Below are 21,061 nucleotides of genomic sequence, written 5' to 3'. Positions count from 1 at the left end.
TCAGTGGGTTAAGCCGCTGCCTTCGGCTCAGGTCATGATCCCGGGTCCTGGGTTCGAGCCCCGCATCGGGCTTTCTGCTCAGCAGGGAGCCTGCTTCCTCCTCTCTCTCTGCCTGCCTCTCTGCTTACTTGTGATTTCTCTCTGTCAAATAAATAAATAAAATCTTTAAAAAAAAATAAATGAATTGATAGATGAGAAGCTACATGGATAGGTAAACTTTATGAATAAGGTGTAGTTATGTGGGGTGGGTGGGAAGATGGGCCGGTGGACGGACTGTAACTGATCCATTTGAAACATCCTCTGTTTCTTTGCAGAGCTGAAGGCTCCAGCCTCTAACGTAATGGCCAGAACATTAAGGATAAGACAGTGAAGGTGGCCTCGGGAACAAGAGTTCTCCCTAACTGTTGAGTGGCAGTTTGAGACTTCCACCTTTGAAGTACAAAGCCTGATTATGGGATTGTTGACAGTCTTCTTGTTAAAGACACAGAGTGAGAGGGTTGTTTTGTGTCAGGAGCTTTGGCATTTCCAGTGTTCCCAGACATTTCGCTTCCCTCTTTCAGAAGCACCTTTGCTTCTAATCTGATAAGCAAAAACTCCTTGAGCAGCCATCAGACCCAGCCCCCAGGTACAGCGCTGTTGGCAGACAGGCCTTGGGTAATCTATTATACCTTTTTAATTACCAAGTGCTACCCCAGAGATAACGAGCCTTTCTGTGGAGTCTGGGCAGGTTTTGAGGCAACTGGCAAACTCTCAAGAGAGTATTTGCCACAGGGATTTCATCAGAGCTCTAGTTTCTCTCAAATATACCAGCCAGTGATGGTCTGGGAGTCTCCAGAAGGCCCATGTTCTCAGGGAGCCGGACGTGTGTGGCTTCCTCCAAACAGTGTAGCCGGAGAGCCAGGGCATCCAATGGAGACAGTGTTACAGATCAATTCTCATGGACTCCTAAAGTTAAAAAAAAAAATGTGGTCCATTATACACACCTGTTCTCTCTCTCCTGTTCCTTTGCTTTTTAATTTTCCCACCATTACAGGGCTAATCTGTAGTCACAACTCAAGAATTCCGCAGAGGCATTAATGTACTGCTAAATACAGCTTCTACCCACACCCACAGAGCAGAGGCCTGAGACTTTCTGTGGAGACCCCCATTCCTCAGTCCTCTCTGGTTTCCCCCCATCAGAGGCCATAACACACTCTACCCAGGGACCAGACTGGGAATCAGGCTGACCAGGCTTCCAGTTCTTGGGGCCCAGGGCTGGCTATTTCATCCCTCTCAGTATCTGTTTCCTTGTCTCTAAAATGGGATTAATAAATCCTTTCTCAATAACTGTTTTATTTTGTTTTTTTAAAGATTTTACTTACTTACCTGAGAGAGACGGACAGATAGATAGACAGAGATGGCAACAGAGAACATGAGCAAAGAGGAGAGGGAGAACCAGACCCCCCAACGGAGCAGGGAGCCCAACACTGGACTCGATCCCAGGATCCTGGGATCATGAGCTGAGTGGAAGGCAGAGGCTTAACCGACTGAGCCACCCAAGCACCACTCTCATAAGGTGTTTTAAAAAGAAGATGAAATTATATACACCTTGTATGCCTCTTTGCTCCTATTAAAAACTTATAAAAATACTTACATGGCTACAGTCAATTGACATTTTTTTAAACATCAGCCAGCTGCAGAGAGCTGTGGCAGACACAGGAGCTGTGAATGGCAGGCAGGCAAAACTGACCAGGAGGTTCTTGTTTATTGCCATGGCAATATTGGCAAAGGCTCGCACAGCAGAAACTGCTGTTATCGTGACCCTACTGATTCTTACGCAGAAGAATGGGTCTGAGGCTGGAGAGTGTGGATGGTGTGATGTAATCCCACCTTCCTGTGACCCAGCAGGCATTACCTGCCTGGTCTGACCTTGATTAATTTCAATCACAGAAGCTCAGTACTGATTTTCCCATCTGAGCTTGTTGTTGGGGGCTACATGGGACTGATCTCTGGCCAGTGAGACACAAGTATTAATCTACTGGTTAGTTTTAAAGAAAGTGGTGTTCCACATAAAAGCAGCACACATGGCAGGCGCCATGCCTTTCCCATTCTCTTCCTTCTTCAAGCCAGGGTGGGTTTCCTGGACAAGCAGCTAATATGTCACTATGGAACGACAAGCCAGCAAGCTACAAGGGATAATAGAATGACGGAGAAGATTGGTCTTTCAAAGTGTGGTCAAGCCACAGCCCCAAGTCCTACATGTACTTGGGCTCCTGCCAGGCAGGTGCTCTGTTCCTCGCATCTCATAGCTTTCTTAACTCCTACATCCACTGATGCCAATACTGGTGACCTTTGAAGACACAGCGGGACAGTATCAACTGAGACTGGGCCAATAAAAGCAGCCCCAGGCGACTATGACATGGAAGCCACACACTGGGCAGAATTAGTCACGAGTCTCTGGGCTTAGTCCCACATTCTGCTCTTTCTTTGCTTAATACGTAAGATTGGGAGGGAACTTGGTTTCAATACGGATGAGTCAGGGTCCCGGCAGGCTAGAGACCGCAGACTCAAGGGTTTAGCTGGGGGATCGAATGGAAAGGCTATTTATGAAGGTGTGGGCAGGGTTATGAGAACCCCCCCAGAGGCTGATCCTACTCCTCTTACCCACACCCTCGTAGGCCCAAAGAGCAAGGGAAGGGAACAGCGTTTCACAGAGCCTGGAGACAGCTCCAGAAGCAAAGAGAGGCCATCTAATAGGAGCCATGACAGTAGAAACAACCCAAAAAGCATGAAGCAGGAAGTGAGGGAGGAGGTGAATGCCCTACCCGTCTTCCTTTGGTCGGAGTCCCCCATGGACTGAATGTTGGACAGACAAAAGGGAGCCAAATACAGTGTAGGCTTAGCAAGGAGGGGCAAGGATCTGAGAATGGGGACAAGCAGAGAATGACTAAGGTACTGGCCCTCGTTATTTTCATCTTACTGTGCCTTCCAATCGTGCAATACTTGGAACGCCTCTACCACTAACAAAACGTACATAATAATTAGTTTCCTAGGTTCCAGGCTAAAAACCGAAATTGTGATGTTTCTTATCTCACCGACTCTTCTCCACAGCCCTGTAAATAAGAAACTTAGAGGAGATACTGGCTATCAGATCTCCTTGGGGCCCCTCTCTACTCGGCCACCACTCACAGTAGGCCCCCCCAAACGAATGCCAAGTCAGGGGGACATTCCTAGGCACCCTTGCCTAAGGTCTCATCTGCTTAATGTAGACACGCCCAATCAGAGGCCTGCAAACTCCTTGGGCAAAGAGAGTATCTTGGGTGTTCAAGTCACTGCTGATTTAAAATCCTGCGAAGTGTCTGAATTTCATGGAAGCATTGACATTTTGGCCCCCATGAATTGTGTCTCAACCCCGAATGCCTTCCTTCTCCATGAGCCCTGCAGCCCCGAGGAGCTCCCAGGCCCAGGAAGCCAACTCCATTAGGATTTTCAGAGGGTTTGTTTGTAGTCTCATTTACTTACTTCTTAAACAAACGAGTAAAGGACTTCCTTTTACCTGACTTTAAAGAGCTATTTTCTGTTCCTTAAATAACCTGCGTTTGCTAATTAGTAACTCATAAAGAAAATGAAATCGGGTAAGATTAGGCATCATGAATTATTCATGGCTATGTTTTCTGCTGTCACCTTCCAATGGCATCTCCATTTGAAGGGGGAGAAAAACTTATTAATGAGAGAGTGAAAAATGCCCCCCTAGACTCCTTCTCACAATATACGTGCATTGACTATAGTGGTTGAACTATGTTTTGGTAGAGGAGCAAAATAATGATTACGATAATTACAGTCATCATCATAGCCAGTGGGCTTTGTTTTGTTTTGTTTCAGTTAGGGAAAAGAAAAACAAGGTATAATACTTCTCTCAACCTTCCTTTCTCTATTTATTTGAAATCTGCTTTTTGAGAACCCTACAATGGATCAACTCCTGATTCTTTTGGGACACTTACTGCAGGAAACTTCCCTTTGGATCATGCCCCTTCCGGGTCCCCAGACCATATGGGTTGGGATTTGCTATTGGGGTTTATTCCACAGCCTTGTGATTTCCCTCTTGTCCCCGCCACAGAACTGTGAGCTTCCTGATGGCCAGCATAATATCCCATCTACCCATCTACCATCCCATATCTCCCGGGGCTCATAAGGGCTTGAAAAATAGATAAGGAATAAAAGTGATACGAGAAATTGAAAATAAGCTTAATAATCTATTTATTTATTAAATAGCTCTCAAGGCTACTATGTGTCAGGTACTCCTCTAAGCACTAGAAATACATCAAGAACAAGACAGATAAAAATCCCTGCCCTCTTGAAACTCATATTCTGATCAGAGCAAACAGAAAATAAGCATAATTTCAAAAAAGAGAGTAAAGAGTATGTGAGAAAGTCATAAGTACTATGGAAAAACAAACAAACAAACCCATAGTTCAAGATGGAAGGACTAGGGAGTGATAGAGGGGAGATTACAATTTAAATATAGTGGTCTGGGAGCACCTGGGTGGCTCAGTGGGTTAAGACTCTGCCTTCGGCTCAGGTCATGATCTCAGGGTCCTGGGATTGAGCCCCACATCAGGCTCTCCGCTCACTCAGCAAGGAGCCTGCTTCCCCCCCACCTCTCTCTGCCTGCCTCTCTGCCTACTGTGATCTCTGTCAAATAAATAAATAAAATCTTTATTTAAAAAATAAATAAATATAGTGGTCTGTTGGGCCTCACCAAACCAGTCATGTTTGAGCAAAGATTTAGAGGAGGGGAGGGCTTTGGCAAGGGGAATGAATTCCATGTAAAGGCCCTGTGGGTTGGGTGTGTACCTGGTGGGTTGGGTGAATTATTCAACAATAAAACTGGGTGCTTCCCTAGGCTGTGAGTTCCCTGTTCATGGGACTATTCAAATAGGGACTAAAAGACCATCTATTATGAGTGTGGCAGAGAGGCTTCTTGAAATGAACAGGAGGCTGAATGAACCCACAGTTAATATTATACTCCACTTTGAAAAGAAAAAAAATTTTCTCTATGATCAGGAACATAGCAAAGATGCCCATTCTCACTGTTCTAGTCATGATCGTACTGGACGTCCTAGCCAGAGCAATCAGGCAAGAAAAAGAAATGAAGGACCAAATTGGAAAGAAGGAAGGAAAATGATCTCTGTTCACACAGATGTGATCTCACCATGTACAAAACTCTAAAGATCCCCACCCAAAACAAACAAACAAAAATCTGTTTGAACTAACAAACGAATTCAGCAGAGTTCCAGAATACAATCAACATGCAAAAAATATCAGTTGTATTTCTATACATCCACAATGGAAAAATGTGAAAGGAAATTACAAAAATTATCCCATTTACAATAGCATGAAAAAGAATAAAATACTTATGAATAAACTTAACCAAGGGAATGAAAGAATTACATACGTCAAACTGTAAAACATAGCTGTCAGAAATGTTTGCTCATTCCAGGCTAATCCTTGTTCATATAGTTTCTTGATTAATCATCATGACAATCCAGCAAGATGCTAACATAGGCAGAGCTTGCCTGATGGGCCCCTTTCATCCGATGAACTAACCCATGTCCCCGCTGTGTGGCCTTGGTGACATTTTTCCCTCCATAATCTAGGTCACAGGAAAGGATGAACAACCCATGTGGTGGCAATTAGAGTTTTGTCCTCCATTTGACATTCAGATGCTTCAGATTTCCATCTCCAGCCAAAATGGAGTGCCAGAGAGCAGATATAGCCTCCTACCAGAAACAACAAAAAAACTGTACAAAAGATACCAAACAATGCCTTTCAGCCTTGGAATCAGGCAGCACATGACATTTTAAGCCTGGTTCCCTTTGTTGTTGCAAGACAGCTGCCAACATCTCCTAGGGCTATCTGTTTTCTCATCCATGAGAGAAAGAGAGGAAACATCTGTTTTTGCCTTCCAAATAAGAGTAACAGTGAGATGAGTCTGACTAATTGGACCAACTGAGGCAGCAAGACAACCACAAAGGGCTTTGTCTGGGGGAATGTAGTATGCTGATTGGCACCCACTCCTCAAACTGGGAATGCAGTCAAATACACAGAGGAGATGTGATCTCTTAAATGAAATTTAGACAACTATTAGAAAAATACTTGGATGAATTGGATAAACAACCAAGAAGCATCCATTAAAATAGGCAATAGGAGTAGGCCAGTTAAAGAGTGATACACCCACAAAGGAATGTCTTGCAGCCATGGCATATAGTTGCTATACGTATCTATTTCTGTGGGAAAATGTTAAAGTAAAAAATAAAAAGAAATAAAATGGCTAATGTGGAAGCATCCCCATTTTTTTCCCCTCAAAGGAAGGATGGATAAACAGATAGACAGCAAAATATATTTGAAAGAAATACACTGAAATATTAACAGGGGTGCCTGGGTGGCTCAGTTGGTTGAATGTTCTACTCTTGGTTTTGGCTCAGGTCGTGATCTCAGAATCATGAGATCGAGCCCCTTGTCAGGCTCTGTACTCACCACGGAGTCTGCTTGAGATTTTCTCCCACTCTCTCTGCCTCTTCCCCTGCTTGTACATTCTCGTTCTTTCAAATAAATAAATACATCCTTTAAAAAATGTTAAAAAATGTTAGAGGTGGTTATTTCTGAGTGGTAGAGATATGTGAGTCTTAATTTTTCTGTTTTTCTTCTTAATTTTTAATTTATCTTCCTGTAATAACATTTGGTACCTGTGTGATCATATCAAAAGAAAGAAAAAAAAGTCCAAAGAAAAATATCCTTTTCCAGAATTTAAGCCTGTGTTCATTTTTGCTTCAACCAGATACCTCATTTTAACAGAGTAAATACTAGAGAAATCCCCTTTCTCCCTCCAAAAGGACAGACATACCCCAAAGTGGCATACTGCTTGGAGAAGACAGATGGTGCCAGAATAATGTGAAGGTTTGAGAAGAATAAGCTCCTTGTTGCCCTTACCTCCAGGTCTTTAGTTTTTGGGCAACTAGAGATGAAACAGTTTTAGGAGACTCTTGGATCAATGTAACTACAAGTTTTATCAACCAGTTCTTGGAAGAGTGAAATAAGGACCCAGCAAGTTGGTGAGCAGGCAGTCCCCTTCTCAGAGATCATCTTGGAAGGAAGAACAGTTATTTTCAGTGGTCATCAGACAAACTAAGTATATCACTCGCCACAGTCCATTCAGTCTTTCCACTCTGGGTCCCAATAATAATGGTGACATTAACAGCAGCCAATAATGAGAACCCAACAAATTATTTCCATGCCTTATTTTATTTAATACTCCCAACCCCATAGTTGGAGTTATAATCTATTATTTTTTCCACTTACAACATAATAAAACTGATGTGTGAAAGGGGAAATGGAGGTTGGTTGTACCACAGTGTGAACGTACTTAATCCTACTGAGTTACATGCTTGAAATGGTTAAGATGGTAAATTTTGTGTTATGCAGATTTTACCACAATTAAATATACATATAAATGTGTCTATAGTCCCTCAAGTAGACACAGATCTCAAGTTTGAACTTGGAGCTCTCTGAGAAAAACACTGTTCTTTCTACTCTGTCATACTCTTCCCTTGATCTTCAGCCAAACAACAAACAGAACAGGGAACATTTTCTCTCTGGATATAATTTTGTATGATCTACATTTGCTTTAAAGGGTTCAGATCAGTTGATGGTAATTTGCTCAAGTATGCAGAGGGGCCTGGATGGTGCCTGGCCCACCCCTTCATCTCCCACAGGGCTGAAGATTATTCTCATAATGACAATTAGCAAAGGAGAACCAAGTATATACCACTTTGTCATTGTTGGACTCTTGGTCGGTGAAGCCAGTTGGGGTACGTGGCTTAGCCTCAAGGCCCAAGTTGGGACTTGTGTTTCTCTTAAAGCTCTAATTAAATTTTCCAGTCTTTTCAGTACCTTGGGAGCCACTTGGTACAGGAACATCCAGTGGTCATCGTACTTAAGTGTACAGACAGACACACAGAGAGAGTGAGCCGGGTAGCTGGCCTCATGAAGTGAAAAAACAAAGATGGCGGATCAACAGGGCAGGGCAGAGAGTTTGCATGACCTCCCCTACCCTCTCCTTAAAGAACCTGGCTCTACGCAATCCTGTTAGCCTTCCTTCTTAGATGGGAGCAAGGAGAGAAGTAGGAAGAAAGAATCAGGGGCCTTTAACTTGTCCTGGAATATTTGCAGACAGCATCACACTGAGGACACAACATGTTTGGGAAAAAGCATGATTGGCCATCTCAGCCCACACTAGGGAGCCGTGCTTATCTTCCGATCCATTTCTTCGGTGATGCTGAAGAGAAGCAATTCCTAAGTGTAATCAGATGAGTTGTTTTATGGGAACTCTCTCCCCATCTTCCTCCAAGCGTGAGAGAGAAATAGATGGTCAAGAGGGCATGACCACTGAGGGTCTTCTGAGCCAGGATTAAACAGAGACATTGAACATGCCAAGCAACAGAAACAGACAAAAACATCAGCTCCATTTCCTTTCAAAGCATTTTGAATGAATTTTTAATTCACTCTCTGCTTTGTCAATTATGAATAGAGATACCAGCATGAGCGTAATAGCTGGAGTGTGGAAGCCTGAAGACTGATTTCGGAAGAGATACAAACATTTTAGCATCTCATATATAATTGCCTCTGTTCACATCACAGCCGCCAGTGGAGGACTTAGGTCATCTGTAAATGGCATTTCTAAAATAAAAATGACCATATGGTCTTCATGATAGAGTGAATTCTATCTTGTAACATGAAAAAAAAGTAAGCTTCTAAGGATGACAATAAGAATAGAATGGTAGACCATAATGCATTCTTATTATGCACTAAGCACTGTGACAATATGCATTTATATGTGTATTTATTTATGGTAAAATCCACATAACACATAATTTACCATCTTAACCATTTCAAGTGTGTACTCAGTAGGGTTAAGTATGTTCACACTGTGCTACAACCAACCTCCAGAACTCTTTTCATCTCCCAAAAGTGAAACTCTGTACCCATTAAACAATTTCCTATTCTACACCCCACTCTCCCTATTCCCTAGCCACCAGCCGTCCGCTTTCTGTCTCAATGTATTTGACTACTCTAGGAACTTAGGTATGTGAAATCATACAATATTTGTATTTTTTGTGACTGGCTTCTTTCACTTCACTTAAGGTCTTCAAGATTCATCCACGTGGCCCTTATCAGAATACCCTTCCCTTTTGAGGCTGAATAACGTTCCATTGGCTGTAAATACCACATTTTGTGTAACCATTCTTCTATCCGTGGACCCTTGGGTTGCTCCCACCTATTGGCTACTATGACTCATGCTGGCATGAACATGGGTGTACAAACATCTCTCCCAGATTCTGTTTTTGATTCTTTGGGGTAAATACCCAGAAGTGGAAAATGCTAGGTCATACTCTATTTTCATCCTATTTGACCTATGCACCTGTTCTCATTTATTCTCACAACAACCTGTGATGCAGAGATCATGATGAGGGAATGGACTCAGAGAGACAAGGTGCCATTTTACAGACAAAGAGACTGAGATTCAAAAGGTAATCAGTTTAGGGACCACGGAGCAGTGGTTAAGAGCTTGGGTTTGCGGAGTCAGGCACACAAGAGGTCACGGTGGGATTGGATCCCGCCTTTTTCTAGTTCAAACACACCGCTCTCCACAAAAGAATGTCGTTTTTCTTTTGTCCCTTCCAAGATTTTGTATTTCTTTTTTTTTTTTTAAGATTTTATTTATTTATTTGACAGAGAGAGAGAGAGAGAGACAGCAAGAGAGGGATCACAAGCAGGGGGAGTGGGAGAGGAGGAAGCAGGCTTCCCGCCGAGCAGGGAGCCCGATGTAGGACTTGATCCCAGGACCCTGGCATCATGACCTGAGCAGAAGGCAGATGCTTAACGACTAAGCCATCCAGGCGCCCCTAAGACTTTGTATTTCTATTTCAAATCACTCTAAAAGTTAACACTTTCAGTTTATTTCTAATCACATTGCTAAGCAAGCAAGAAAAAAAAACTCCTAGAAATAACCCTGCTGGAAGAAGATGCAGTTTTGTTCCATTTACGGAGCAAGGAGTGTATGCACAGAAAATACATTTTGGAGTCTGGTCTAGACATGAATGAAGAGGGAGAAATGGAAGGAGAGGACAGGAAAATCAAGGAGGTTTCTCGGGATGTAGAGTTAAAAAATAATCATTTATACCGAACCAAAATCTAAACAGGGGGTTGGCGCATTGTTTCAGATGAATTAGTGGACAAGAAAGGATGGGAAGTGACCAACTATGTTGCTCTGCACACCCACTCCCATTCATCCTGGAAATTATGAGGTACCTCGTCTAGGGTGTATAACAACAAATAACGTGATAATAAATATAAATAATAATGTAGCATTTATATTATAGAACATAAAACGTAAAGTTTAACACACGGGCCCCACCTCCCAGGTTAAACAAAGGGAACATTACCACTATATTAGAGAGCAGTCTGCAACTAAACCCCAAATTCTTGTCAACCATTCACTTGGGTGTCTTCGTAGGTTTATTAAATTTCTATATATGAATCCCAAATCAGTATTTCACATATTTGGGGTTTTGACCAATATTTTACACATTTGGGGTTTCTTACAGGGATGAAATCATGTTCTCTGAATTAATGAAATCATACTTTGCTATTTTTTCAATATTTGATCAATATTTTGGTTTTACTATTCATCAATATAGCTATATATAACTGCAGTTCATTTTCATTGTCACATAGTATTTCATAACGTGTTTATCCATTCTCCTACTAACGGACATTTGTGGGGTTTGCATTAATTTGCTATTGCAAACAACGAGGCGATGCCCAGCTAGCCTAGGGCACATACACAGAAATGTGGTTGCTGGCTCTGCCAAGTGCCATAGTAAGACTTGCTAGGTAATGTCCAAAGCTTTCTAAAGATATTTACAGTAGTTTATACTCCTACAAGGAGTGTGAGTTTCTCTGTTGCTTCACATGTGGACCAATATTTAATAATGACTGATGTTTTTGTTTTGCTTTAAAGTTTTTTATTTTAGTTATAACCGATTTTTTTTAATTTGCAAATGCTTTGGGTACTGAATGGTATCTCATTGTGGTTTTATTTTACATTTTCCTGATTTCTTATAAGATGGAACATTTTTCTATATGCTTTTTGACCATTTGTATTTCCTCATCTCTGATCCTGTATCCAGGTTTTCTGTCTGGTAGGTTCTTGCTGTGGAGCATGGTGATAGTGTTTTCTTCTTGATGCCTATAAGTTCTATATCTATTCTGCACACTAAACCTTTTTAGGTTTCAGATAAATTTTGTTTGTGAATTGCCTCCATTCATTGGGGCTTGTTAATTTCATATAGTTAAACTTACAGAAATTCTCCTTACAGCGTGCTTTTTAAATTTAAGTTCAATTAGCCAACATATAGAACATCGTTAGTTTCAGAGGTGGAGGTCAGGGATTCATCAGTTGCATGTAATCCCCAGCACTCATCACATCACACAGCTTGCATTTTTATTTTATATTTAAAAACAGTTTTCCTCCTCTAAGTTCCTAAATTTATTCTAAAAGTTTGGAACTTTTCCTTTCCCATTTAATTCTTTAATCCATCCCAAGTTGATTTTTTTTATGAGGAAGTCACCCAATTTCCTCTCTCCCATATGGGTAACAACCTGTGTCTGCCCTAATTATTGAGTTCTTCTACAGTGCCACCTCTGTCATCTATCAAGTTGTTGTACATGTATAGGGTAACTCTGGGCATTTGGGATCCTCTGCTCTTTCCCACTGAGCCATGTGTTTATTCTTCTGTCACATCAAACCTTCTTGCTATTGGTCAGGCAAGTCCCCCATCTTATCATTCTTCAGAAATGCCTCAGCTGCTCTCGGCCCTTTGTGTGTGTGTGTGTGTGTGTGTGTGTGTGTGTGTGTTAGAATCAGCTTGCCAATGTCCACGAAAAATTATGCTGGCATTATGATGGGTAAGCCATCAAGTCTAGAGACCAATTTGGGGAAAATTGATATATTTAGAACATTTGATTCTTTCTACCCATAAGCACAGTATGTCCTCGCACTTATTTGGATCTTTAAAAAAATATATATTTAGCAAAGTGTGATTGTCTGCATATTTTTTACATAAAGTCCTGGCATATCTTTATAAATTTTATACTTCTATAGGTCTTATCTTTTAAATTAAAAATTTTTTATTGTTGCTGGTACATGCAGTTGATTATATATTTTGGTGGTATGTCCAACAATCTTGCTAAATATTTTTGTTAATAATTTTATATACTTTTTAAAAGATTTTATTTATTTATGTGGCAGAGTCCACACAAGCAGGGGGAGCAGCAGAGGGAGATGGAGAAGCAGGCTACCTGCTTGAGCCGACGTAGGACTCGATCCCAGGACCCTGGGATCGTGACCTGAGCTGAAGGCAGACGCTTAAGGACTGAGCCACCCAGGGGACCCTATGTCCATTTTTTTTAAGTAGACACAAATCATCTACAGATAATTATAGTTTTTGTTTCTATTCCTTACAATCTCCCATTTATTTTCCTTAGTGTAAGAAGCCTAATGGAGATAGCAAACTTCCTTGTTTTATTACAGATAAAAAGGATATGCTTTTAACCTTGCACCTTCCAGGAGGACATTTTTGGTAGTTACTTAGTGCCATTGTTGTGTTGTTTTGTTTATTTTGTTTTATATAAACTTTATCAGGTCGAAGAAGTTACTTTTTAGTTCTAGAGAAGCTTTGTTTTTTTTTAATCATGAAGGGGGCTCAGTTTTGTCAAACCTTGCCCCGGCATCTAATATGATGATGAGGTGATTTTTTTTTCCACCTTTGATCTGTTAATCTGGTAATTTACATAAATAGGTCTTCTTGCTATTGAATCAACTTTGTTTTCTCTAAATAAAATCAATCTAATTATGGTATAGTAATGTTTTTATCCATTGTTGGATTCCATTTTCTAAATTTGATTGAAGGATTAGATTTGACTTAGGAATTTTTTTCAGTGACATGCTTGAATAAGATACTTGTTTCTCTTTTTTAAAGATTTTATTTATTTATTTATCAGAAACAGAGAGCACAAACAGGGGAACCGGCAGGCAGGGGGAGAAGCAGGCTCCCTGCTGAGCAAGGAGCCAGATGTGGAATTCTATCCCAGAACCCTGGGATCATGACCTGAGCCAAAGGCCAACGCTTAACTGACTGAGCCACCCAGGTGCTCACTCCCATGACAGTTAGTGGGCCATTCAGGTTTTCTGTTTTTCTTGAGTCACTTTTAATAATTTCGTATTTGTCCAGTGTTTGTCCATTATGTCTGCTTTGAAATTTATTAAGATAAAATTACAGCTAGGGTCTCTTGTTTTTGTTTGTTTGTTTGTTTGTTTAAGTCTCTGCTGAATCTGCATTTGTCTGTTTTCCCATTTTAAATGTTTTTTAAAATTTGAGTCTTCTGTCTTGTTTGGGATTTGCCAATACTGATAGAGGTTTATTAATTTTTTTAGAGTTTTCAGAAAACCAATTTGGGGTTTCATTAAATCTTTTTTCCTCTTCTTATTTTTGCTTTTATTTTTATATCCATCCATTCTTTCTGATTGCTTTGAGTTTATTTGCTTGTGCTTTTTCTAATTTCTTAAGTGGGATGCTTAGTTCATTTGTTTCCCTCTCATTTTTGTCTTTTCTAGCATAATCATGCAAAGCCATAAAATTCCTCCTAAAAAGCAATATAATTGCATCCAACATTTTGTAACATTGTATTTTTATTATCACTCCGTTCCAAGTATTTTTAAATTTTTCTTTATGAATTTGTCTTTATGAAGTCGTAAGTTATACGGAAGTTTGGTTTTTAGTTCTAAATGTTCGCGGATTTTGTTCTATAGGCCAGGAAGCTCTAATTCTGGTACATGTACCCTCACCATCCCCTGCCACACCCATGCCTGAGATCATGAATCAGCGCCTACGTCTTGCCCACTAAGCCCAGAAGCCTTCCCTCATAGCACTTTGGGCAGCAGTAGCCAGTCAATCAGAACTGGAACGTGAAGACGGAAACCAGTGAGCATCCCCGCTGTAGGCTGGGGAGACATTCCGGCCTCCGTGCAGGAACTACCAGGCTCATATTTGTGCTCAACGGAAAGGACTCTGATCTCGAGACAGCAAAAAAGACCCGCTTTCCCCAGCCCTAGTATATTTCCAATCTCAAAGAAACAGATGCATCAGTTTAACTCAAAAGGCATTTATTAAGCAATTACTACGTCTAAGGCAGTGGGCTGTAAATAATGAACAAAACTCTTGCCATCCTCCAGGTGTTGACAGGGAGCCTGGTAATAGGAAGTCTTTCTCTCCAAAAGCCTTGTTGGGGCATTCCTCGAGCGTGGCGCTGCTCCTCTCGCATGTGATCTCATTTCCAGCAACTCTGGGAGCGAGCCGGTGTTATCTCCACTTCACAGATAATGAAACAAGACTTAGAGAAATGAAGTGGCTCACCCAAGATGGCCCAGCGGATGTCAGAGCTGAGACTTGGAGCCACACTGATGTGCCGGCACGGCACCGGGCTGCCGGCCGCCCTGCATAAGATTACAGGGTCTTCTTTTCTTTTCTTTTTTTCTCTCCCATTTTGTGCACATGCTCAACAATTGGAGAGCGGGATGAGAACGGATGGATGTGCAGTCAATTCCCTTCTCCACTACGGAAAGTACATCTAATCTTCAAGCTGCTCTGAATTACGTCATGGTTAGTTGACTCAAAGACTCTTGCTTTGGGGGCCTTGTGGTCTGTTTTCCTTATCTCTCCAAGATGCTTTGGCCAACCAGGCAGAATGCCTATCTTGCAGCTTTAGGGCTTTGAAAAAATGTATTCTGTGGGGCAGAGGCGTCCTTCCCTGGGGGCTTGTGTGACACATACGAATTCAAAGCGCCCAAGGCAGGGAAGCAGCCAGAATCCGTCTGTGCTCAGGGCGAGGCAGTTAGGGCTGGACACACGCCTGTTACCCCATAGTTACCGTGGCCCAGACACCGGCTATCGGTGTCCCCTGCTACCGGAAAGGCAGTGTTCCTATGAAACTTTTCACAAGCCTCAACAGCATACATCGAAGAGGCAGTTACCATTCGTTTACACGGAAAAATTTTTTGAACGTTCCCAGACCCCCCAAAATCACCTCTCTCCAGCTTTTCTGATACCTTAGGACACATCTTGCTAACAAATGCACAAAATAAATGCAGACAAAGCCCAGATGCTCAGAGACACAGTTCAGAGCTCTGGAGGATTGATGCTGAGATGCTAAGCAGGTCCCCAGGGAAGGGGCTAGGTACGGCCTCTCTCCCACCCTGCCTGGGCTGCCCGTTGGTTCTACAATGGCCCACAGCAAAACACTGAATGCTACTTTCACTCGTGTCCTTTTTCCCGTTAACAAACAAATCCTCTTTGGATTTCTTCCCATTAGGCAAGAACAGGTATTATTAACGTAGGTCTCTCCTAAAAGCAAAGGTATGAAGGTTCACAACACGGGGAATATGTGTAGAGGACAAGCATTCACGTGACTTACACCTGCTGTCCCATTTCACCTTTAATTACTAGAATGAGGATAAGTGGCCGCATTTTACCAATAAGGATGGAAGACTCAGGAAGCATACATGCTTTGCCCAAGGTCACACAGCCATTAAGTAGAGGGACTGAGGTTTAAACCTCCCTCCATCAGACTCTGTCTCCCGTTAGAGACCCATGCTCCAACAGCACATGCTACTCTATTCCTGCACCTGTACAGGGAAATGGAATGGGAGATGATGATACCCAACAGGTGTATCCTTACATGCTGATGGGTTTTTCCTAAATGGAGAAAACATAGGCTTATATAATTATGGTAAATAACTGTGTTAGGATTTGGACTCGATCTTGCTCATGTGGCCTCCAGACCAAGAGCCTCTGCTGGACCTGAGCGCTCGTTAGGAATGCAAGTTCCTGGGCCCCACTTCATAGCTACACAGTTTAACAAGAGCCCCCAGAGGACTCATATATGCTGAATTTTATGATCTTTCTAAGACCGGTAAATGGCTTTTCTTCCATTTACAACCAACTCTCGACTTGTCTCTAGAGCCGGCCCCAGAGGCCTAGGCACGGGGCTTGCGTACCCATCTCTGCATCTCAGAATTACCAGCCACAAAATCCCACTCAAGAGGAAGATACTCCCCATTAGCCAGTTTGATTCATTTGTATTTTCTCTCTCCCTCCTTTCTTTTCTTATCCACTGACTTATTGTTTGATTCATACACTTATCTGCCTCTTGTTGCTTCCTTCAGCCCACGCCCTACACAGTGTTTCTTAAATGCAAACGTAAGTATGCAGATGCCTGCTTGAAAATCGGTCAGTAGCTCCCTGTTGTTGGCACAGTAAAGGTTCCATTTCTTTGGCCTGCTCTTCATTCCCCTTTGAATCTGAAGCCATTTTCCCTTTTTAAACTCATCGGCCCCCCATTTCCCATCTTACACCCACGGGTCCTCAGTTCCTCTGGCTGCTCACAGGCCCCGGCATCCCGCATGTCGTGTTACAGCACAGAGACACGGCCTGTCCTGCAGCTTCCCTTGCCTTGGAATGTAAAATGACCCCAACCTACTGTCATGAAAGTATTTCTTCATCTAAGAGAGAACGGCATCTCACAGGGCTATTGCAAGGCTCACGAATAAAGAGACATAAAGTTCCCAGCACACACTGTGTGACCCGGCAGTACTAACGAATGGAAGAGAGGGAGGAGAGAGGAAGGAGGGAAGGAAGGAGGAACGGGGATCAGCTAATGTTCTGGCCTCCCGGGCCAGGAGCTCAGTGTACAGGAAGCAGTCCGTGGGGGCCTTTAGTCCCCAGCAAAGTCCAAGTGGAATTTCATAGGCAGCTGCGTGATTTGGAAACGTTCAAGCGTGCTAAGTCTGTAGTCTCGGGAAGCATTTGCCCTAAGTATGGCGGGGAGCATTTTCAACGCTGATAAATAATCGAGGAGACACTCAGATGTTCCTAAGTACAAATAGTTGGATGAAGAACACTTTCCAGGGGCGATTAGCGCTCCCAGGTACAAGTTGGGTTTTGGAAATGGGCCAAGGAGCTACCGCTGACTGCTGACGGAGAGGCCAGTCCTCACAGGACACTCCTGAGTCACTGGTAGGCAGCTTGGTGGCTCTCGCTGACACAGATCGCTGGGGTTTGCAGCACTCAGGCACGTGACCAGGGAGGAGAGGAATGAGCTGAGTGTGGGCAGAGTCCTAGCCTCCGCAGCTGGCTGCATAAACAGGAGATGCCCTGGCCGGTACTCTTTACCCATGCCCAGGCAGATTTTGCTAACCTACCCCTGTGCTCCTTCCTGCCCTGCCCAGACTCCAATTCAGAATCTTTCTCAACAGAGCCTACCGACAGCCACTGCAAAGGACCCGAGTCTATACTTTGTAAAACTGCACCAAACTGCCAAATCGGGGATGGGCCTTCCATTGGTCTACATGGTCCAGTGAACAGTCTGGGAGACGGAAGTTTTCTAGGACAGTCACCGCCCAGCACAGTAGCAACTTGCCGTGTGTGGGGCTGCTGGGCCCATGGGGCTGGTGTGAGAAAATAAATGTCTACTTTTGTTTCATTTTAACGGATTAAAAGTTAAATTTAATTGCTACTTCTTTTTTTTTTTTTTTTTTTTTTTTGACAGAGAGAGACCACAAGTAGACAGAGAGGCAGGCAGAGAGAGAGAGAGGGAAGCAGGCTCCCTGCTGAGCAGAGAGCCCGATGCGGGACTCGATCCCAGGACCCTGAGATCATGACCTGAGCCGAAGGCAGCGGCTTAACCCACTGAGCCACCCAGGCGCCCCGAATTGCTACTTCTTTTTTAATAAGAAAAATAAATTTTTATTAAATAATTAAAAAAATTTTTTTAAATAAATAAACCAGCATCTGTTTGGTGAAAAGAACTCTGCTTTCCTCATCATTTATCCTGGCACCTTTGTGGTGTTTCTTATTCTTGACCCTGCTGTGAGAGGTTGCCATGACTTTCCAAGTCTTGGGCTGGCTCTTTACATTTAAACTGCCACAATTAAGTAAAGATTCGTTTTCTCAGTTTCACTAGCCATGCTCCAAGGGTTCATGGCTTTCATGCAGCAATAGGTGTGCAAGAGGTTTGGACATTTCCCTCATCACAGAAAGCTCTCCTGGACAGCACGGGTCTAGACCAATGGTCTCAAATGTGACCAGAGGCCTCAAGCTGTAAGGGAACAGAAGGTATGTCATAGCAACCTGAGTGATGGAATCCTCCAGACCAGGCTTTTTAAGGCCCTGATGCCATAGTACATGGCGGCTTGCTCACCAGGCAGCCCTCCACACTAGCAATCCCAGAAATGCTGTCTTGGGTGACCCATCATTCTCCCCTGAGAGGTTAGAATCCTTTTCCCATGGGACAGAGAAGGAACCTGAGGCTCAGACAAAAAAGTAACTTAACTCAGGCTGTGATAAGGGAGGAAGAGCCAGACCCAGATCTGATCCCTAAGTGTGTGCTCTTTCTAGTGTGCGCGTGGCCCCTGGGAATGCTGGTCAGAGAGAAAACCATTTGGGTGGGGTTCCTCAAGGCCCCCACTACCACAGCAGTCTGCCTCTGAACCACCCAACCTGCTGAAGGGTCATTTTTGAGTCCCACTCCCAGCCCATCTGTACTAAGCTAAAAGTACATTTTTATGATGATCCACAGTTCAAAGCATGAAGCCCAGTGTGTGGAAAGCTTAACAACAAAAACAAAATGGTGGCCCTTGAAGACAAACAGCCGTGTAATTAACACCCCAAGGCAGAGAGAACACTATAGAATTACTATCCACAGAAGAGGGTCTGTAACTTATCGGATAATTAGTATAAATAATAATAATGATGATGATATATGAGCCTCTTATGGGTGTTATACCAAATGACCACCAATTTAGTTGCTTCAAACAAGGCAAGGTCATTTGCTTCGAGTTCTGGAGGTCAGAAGTCTTGAAATCAAGGTGTCAGCAGAGGTGCATTCTTTCTGTAGGCTCTAATTCCTTGTCTTTTGCAGCTTCCAGAAGCTGCTTGCATTCCTTGGCTCATAGTCCCATTCTCTGTCTTCAAACCTGGCTGTGTAGCATCTTCCAACTTTTCTCTGCTCCACCACACCACCTTTTCTGGCCCCAACCCTCCTGACTCCTTTCCATGAGGACCCTTGTGATTACATTTAGGGCTCACCTGGATCATCCAAGACAATCTCCCCATCTCAAGAACCTTAACATAATCACATTTGCAAAGTCTCTTTTGCCATGTCAGTTTCCAAGGGTGAGGGCGTGTACATGTTGGGGGGGGAGGGGCATTAGTGAGTCTCCCATAAATAACACCACCTACTATTTCCCTTAACCGAGTGCTTCCACTGCTAAGAACACTGGACCGGGATTATTCTCCATCCACTCAGCAACCCTACAAGTAGTAGGATTGGAGAAGAAAGCCCTCCCTCATCACACACCTAGCAAGTCACACTACAAGGATTTAAATGTCAGCACGGCTGCCCAAGTCCACCTGAATTTTTCCTCTTACCAGGCTGACATCACGGAGAGCTCGCTCAGTACTGCATCATCTCATTCGCATTGCTTCTTCTCTCCACCCTGACACGGGGGCCTCCGATCCCCAGTTTACAGGTGAGGAAACAGGTTCACAAAGGGGAAACGATTTACAAAGATCAAAGAATGCAGCCGTGACAGGCCTGATGACTCTGAAGTCCTGTGCTTCTTCCCTGGATGCTGAAGGCTCTACTACCACAGCTCCAATGGCCCCGGGAGGCTCCGGGACCCAAGACGCATGGCCCACCACGGAGTCGGCCACGCCACCTTCCTCTTAGCGGGTCTTCAGGTGCCAGAGCGGAGAGGCTCTCCGTGGCTTGCCACCAGCTTGTATTTATTGTCTAGAATGGCTTTATATTCTACTTGCTAAATTGGATTTCTTTCAGAAAAGGCTAGGGCGGCAGATAAAAGCAGATTTTATGACCATCCAATCAGAGAAAGCTGAATTTCATTCGAGCAGGTGAGACTGGAGGCCTTTCAGCTTTCTCTTTTAAAACCTGGGGGAAGCACTTAGATGTCGAGGCCAATTCATCAGGCTTTAGGAGGCATTTTTATTAGTCACTTACAGCAAACATTTTCCCCTTTACAGATGGTTACCTAATGCAACAAAAGTCCCCGTCTAGGCTCAATGCCAGGCTGAGCCTTGGAAAGCAAGGGCAGGATGTGAATGACAGCATCTCATTCCAAATCAAGAATGAGAGAATTCACAAAGGCACCAGGGTAAGTCAAAGGAGACAGAGACCTTCCAACAAATGGTGCCCATATGGGAAAAATGAACGTGAACACTTAGCCCATGCCACATACAAAAGTCAACTCAAAATTAATCATAGATTTCAATGCAAAGCCTAAAACCCTGAAACGTCTAGAAGAAAACTAGAGAAAATTTTTGTGACCTTGGTTTAGATGATTTTTACAGAAGAAAGGACACAAAAAGCCATAAGAGAAAAAAATATTGATAACATGGACTATATTAAAATTTAAAACTTCTGCTCTTCAGAAAGCACTGTTAAGAAAATGAAAAGACAAGCCACAGACCGGGAGGAAGGATTTGTGAAACGCTTCTCTGATAATTGTCTGTGTCCAGAACGCATAAAGAACTCCTACCGCTCAGTGATGGAGAGATAATTACTATTCAAAAATGGGTAAAAGATTTTAACAGACACTTATTTAAAGTAAAGATACAGATGGCAAATAAGCACATGAAGAAATGCTCACCATCATTAGCCATGACCTAAACTCAAATTAAAACCACAAGGATATACCTCTGCACACCTATTAGAATGAATGGTAAAAGCAAGCAAGCAAACAAACAAAAAAAACCCATCAATATTGCTATAGTCTAAATATTTGTGTGCCCCCTGCCCTAAATTCATGTGTTAAAATCCTAACCGGAAAAGGTGATGGTATTAGTGGGTGGGGTCTTTGGGGTTTTATTAGGTCATAAAGGTGAGGTCC

The 21,061-nt window shown here is 43.0% G+C and overlaps 1 long non-coding RNA gene across 1 annotated transcript in view; it reads right to left on the bottom strand.

Annotated features, from left to right (window-relative positions):
* Positions 1-689: 689 nt before the first annotated feature.
* Positions 690-21,061, bottom strand: part of LOC125100374 (uncharacterized) — a 31,293-nt gene continuing 10,921 nt past the window's right edge. The window contains exon 4 of the long non-coding RNA XR_007127520.1: positions 690-945. This is a non-coding gene — a long non-coding RNA (uncharacterized LOC125100374). The remainder of the gene's footprint in view (positions 946-21,061) is intronic.

This window comes from Lutra lutra, chromosome 5 (genome assembly GCF_902655055.1).
Source record: "Lutra lutra chromosome 5, mLutLut1.2, whole genome shotgun sequence".
NCBI lineage: Eukaryota > Metazoa > Chordata > Mammalia > Carnivora > Mustelidae > Lutra > Lutra lutra.
The sequence above is the reverse complement of the archived record's forward strand: the minus strand, read 5'-3'. Positions and strand labels throughout refer to the sequence as shown.